The sequence below is a fragment of the Tenrec ecaudatus genome, chromosome 6 (assembly GCF_050624435.1).
Source record: "Tenrec ecaudatus isolate mTenEca1 chromosome 6, mTenEca1.hap1, whole genome shotgun sequence".
NCBI lineage: Eukaryota > Metazoa > Chordata > Mammalia > Afrosoricida > Tenrecidae > Tenrec > Tenrec ecaudatus.
This window is the reverse complement of record NC_134535.1, coordinates 161,144,740-161,149,339: the sequence shown is the minus strand read 5'-3', so window position 1 is coordinate 161,149,339 and position 4,600 is coordinate 161,144,740. Positions and strand designations below refer to the sequence as shown.

The 4,600-nt window shown below is 42.4% G+C and overlaps 1 non-coding gene and 1 pseudogene across 1 annotated transcript; both read right to left on the bottom strand.

Moving 5' to 3' along the window:
- Positions 1-1,319: 1,319 nt before the first annotated feature.
- On the bottom strand, positions 1,320-1,463 carry LOC142452260 (small nucleolar RNA SNORA48). Its single transcript, XR_012785283.1, has one exon. It is a non-coding gene; the product is annotated as a small nucleolar RNA SNORA48 (small nucleolar RNA).
- A 2,056-nt stretch (positions 1,464-3,519) lies between these two features.
- Positions 3,520-4,383, bottom strand: LOC142451729 (heterogeneous nuclear ribonucleoprotein A1-like; annotated as a pseudogene).
- Between the last annotated feature and the right edge of the window lie 217 nt (positions 4,384-4,600).

Here is a 4,600-nt window from a genome sequence, read left to right as displayed (position 1 = left end):
CAGACACTAAGAGAGGGTTAACACCAATTAGACACAAACTGTCAGGAAGATAAGAGAGGGTATTTCCTAACTTATTTCAGGAAGCCAGGAGTGTATTGATATCAAAAGAAAAACAAAAGGCTTTAAAACAAAAGAAACAAAGATAGAAAACTCCTTAACAAAATATCAGTCAACCAAATCCAGCAACGTATAAGAATGACGACACATGGTAACTAATATGGTTTTACTCTAGGAATTGGAGGCTGGTCATCCTTAAAAAGTCAATCAGCCTAATTGTCTAAGTCATAGACTGAAAAACAAAACAAACAACAAAGCTTCGCTTCACCGCGAATCACCTCTGTGGATGATCCTCTCCTACTGGAAACACGCGGGGAAACAGGAATGGAATGGGAACATCCTCAAGGGGGGGGTCTGTGGAGAATCCCACTGAGAACACCGTACTTAATGGTAAAGGGTTCAATGCTTTTCCTCTTACCATTTAGAAGACAGCTTTAACTACAGCAAAGAAAAGAAGAAAAAGAAAAGGCATACACCTTGGAAGGAAAGAAGCAAACCTGCCTCTACTTACAGATGGCAAGGTTATCTGCATAGAAAATTACAAACTACAACAAAGCAAAGCAAAACAAGAACGCACCCCAAACTACTAGAACTGATATATGGGTTCATTAAGAACACAGGATACGAGATCAATATTAAAAAACCAATGCTGTTTTACATGGTTGCAATCAATGGTTGGACATTGGAATTTAAAAAAAGAATCAATCACGACGACTTCTAAAAACAAGATATTTAGAGACACGTCTAGAAATATCTGCAAGATTTGTATGCTAAAAACAATAAAATATTGATGAAAGAAATTGAAAACCCAAAATACTTTCAAAAGAAATTGAAATTGTGCCATCGAGCTGATTTGGACACACAGCAACTCTATCTAGGGAGCAAATAGCCTAAGCATTCTCTCCCAGAGTGAATGCTGAATTTGTACTTTATGGGCTTTGTAGTTAACAGGCCAATGCTTACTACACAATGCCTCCAGAGCGGCTTGTGATAAATTATAGACCTAAAAGGAGGATGCGCTTTGTTAATGGATTGAAATAATTAATGTTGCTAAAATGCCATTTTTCTTCCATTAAAAAATTAAATTAAATGTGATCCCACTAAAAATGATCAGAATGCTTTTTTGGGGGGGGGGCGCGAGAGGTAGAAATTGACAAGGTCTAACTTTTTTAGGAATAAGCCAAGGAGATAAAATAACTAAAATAGTTTTCTCCCTCCAACCATTTTATTGGCAAGTAATTTACATACCATATAATTTTTTTTAATGTGTCCTAGGCATGAAACAGCTCTGGCCACGATCTGGGCATCAAGCTAGGATGAACAAAGGGCTGCCAGTCTGCTCTGCCCCTGACTGATATAAGAGCACCACCACCAATCAGGTGTCGCTTTGCCCATAGCTAGGGGTACATATCATATAATTCAATAGTTCAATCATTCAATCACATCACAGAGAATTGTACAATCACCCCCACATCAATTTTAGAGCCTTCCCCCTCCCCCATGGTTAAATCGGCTTTAAGATGATTTATGCAATCACCATCTGTTCTAGTGTCCCCCCCCTCCAGTCTTCATTAGTTATTCCCCAAATCCCCTTTCCCTCCATAACTTCCCCAACCCCCCCAACAGCTGCATTTCCTATATCCCCTTGTGTCCATAATTATCCACTCCTGTGCTTCACCACTGCGAGACCCAACAGAAAACAATAGACAACAAAATTACACTAAGGTGGTAAAGGTAGAAACATAATAGTATACAGACAAGAATACTAATAATGTGTAAGAAAGAAAAGATCCCCCCCCCAAAAAAAAACACTAATCAAAAAGCTAGGGAAGAAATTTCTGTCATGGAACCAGTAAAAGATATTGCACCCAGAACAAATTCAGGTCCTGTTTATAGGGTGGTCACCTGACCAAGTGACGAGTTAGATCCAGCATGCTCAAGATTACAATGTTCTCTGCCTGGTACTAAGGCTGATCAAGACTCTTGCCTGTGGCTAGAGCAGATCTGCCAGGGGCTCAGTCTAACCAGATAGTCGAAGAAGGGTTTGGGGCTCTCACCACCCCCATACCCGTCCATAAATTGGGTGTTCGTGATTTTTGCTCTGATGCTTTCCTCCTCACCATATTCATGTTTTGTAATTGTCATCTTTGGATCACACAAGCTGGTGTGCTTCTTCCATATGGACTTACTTGACTCTTCACTCAGATGGCTGCTTGTTTAAATACAAGCTTTTAAGACCCCAGACACTATTCTGATTGATAGCTGGGCACCATCTGCTTTCTTCACCACACTTTGCTGTAGCACCCTTCTGTTCAGTGGTCATTTCATGAAGGTGACTATCAAGCGGGGCCATCTAAAATAGTTTTGAAAAATAAGAAATTTGGAGGACTCACATTACCTTATTTCAAGAGGCACAGAGATTCAGTAATTAAGACAGTGTCATGTGGCTGCACATGAACAACAACCAAAACATGAGAGTCATCACAATCAGCATCAATGCCTCTTGATGTATGAGGCGGTTCGACTCTGGCATGTAAGGTCACCGTGAGTGTGAATTGTCTTCACAGAACACAATCACAGTAATTTTTCACAAGTCAATGTGGGTTCAAGGGCATGGACAAGAGATGCTGATTGTAGTCTCCTTAGCATTTACAGAAGTACCTGATTACACAGCACACTCCAAAGGCGATACCAGAGGGATCCGATGTGGGAACTCCACTAGATGAACTAGGCTCTACGTCAAACACACCTGTAATCTGAGGACTTAAGATTGCAACTTCATGGTGTTTGAAGAAGCAGAAGACAGCTATACCAAGAGTACTGAACTGTCAGTAGGCAGATAAACATTGACTTAGTACACCAATGCCCTTCTTGCTGTATTAAGATATATATTATTCCAGCAGACCTGTAATTGAGATTGTCAGTGAATATCATTGTAAATTTTCCCTGACAACCAACTCCCATTGTTTGTGTAAATAGCTTCCAGCCACGTCAGAATTTATTCTGTACAACTGAATAATTCAGGTATTGCGATATGTAGTGTGCCTACTACACCGGTCCAGTATCCCTCTCTCAAGAGTATTTTTAAAATGGTACCAGGGGCTAACCAATGATGATATTAACAGAAAAGCTTTATGCCCCAGATCCAGGAAAGGATTTTGGGCATGCCCTAAATCCTGGCTCCAACTTAAGGACAATTATGGCCCTGCTTGATAGTCGCTATCATGAAGAAAACACAGCAGCTATGGGTTCTATAGCAAACTCTGGTGAAGAATCTAGATCGTGCCTGACTATCAGATATGGGGTATGGGGTCTTAAATAAACTTATAGTGTCCAAATAAGCAGCCATCTAAGTGAGAAGTCACAACCTGCTGTAACCTGTCACTTCTCTGGCTCTCCCCTCCCGCTGTTTCCTGGCTGTCATTAAAATCTCCTGCCACTGCCAGAGCTACCGCTATTGCTTCAACCATAACTAGAGCACCTTGTGACAAAATACTGACCTCCATACAGGCCAGAGCTTCTGCCTCCAAAGTTTCCTCCCTTCATGGGTCCAAAGTTTGGAAATTGATGGTCATAATCATCAAAATCATTGTAAGCTTCCTCAACCTCCAAAATTCCTTCCATCGTTACCAAATCATTATAACCATCCTGCTCCCTCCGTATCCACCATGCTTATGACGGCCACCAAAGCCACCACATCCACTCCAAGTTTCTGCTCCATCCAAAGTTGTCATTCCCACCAAAACCGCTTCCGCGACCACCACAGACGTTTCCAGAACCGCTTCGACCTCTTTAGCTGGAAGAGACGCTGGCCATCTCTTGCTTCTACAGGACCTCCCTTACTTCAGGGCCATGGCCATCAACAGTTACAAAAGCAAAGCCCCTCTTGCCACCGCTCCATCGGTCACAATTTCAGCGACTTCAATTTTCCCATATTGTTCAAAATCATCCCGGAGGTGGGGCTCTTTGTTGTCTTCTTTGCTCCCGCAAAGATCTTCTCCACCGTTCCGTGGGCACCTGGTCTTTGAGAGTCTTCTCGCGAGACAGCCCTCTTTGGTTCCACAACTCTTCCGTCCACCCTGCGTGGCCTTGCATTCGTGGCTGTGTCCCCCTTCTCCACAGTAGAGTAAGGGACACACCCAAAGCCTCTGGAGCGCTTGGTGGTTGGATCGCTCACCCCCTTGAGAAATAATGGCTTCCCCAACTCTCTTCTATTATTTCAAAACTCAATCCCCCGGGGAAGAGTTTCTGCAGATGTTCGAGCACTTCAGGAGACTGACTTAGGCGGTAGACAGGGGATGGGGGTGGGGTGGACACTAACTGCATTTTCTGAGGCTTGAAAGATTCTTTTAAATATAAAACTCAGGAGAGGTAAATCTATAGAGGCAGCCATCAGAATAAATAGTATCTTAGGGTTATGACAGCCGGAGCTGTGGGGAAACAGGGAGCTAATAATAATGGATACAAGAATGAAAAAACATGTTCTAAAAGTGATCGGAGTGGTGGTGAATGCATAACTCTGTTTTATTTAGCCATTGACTTT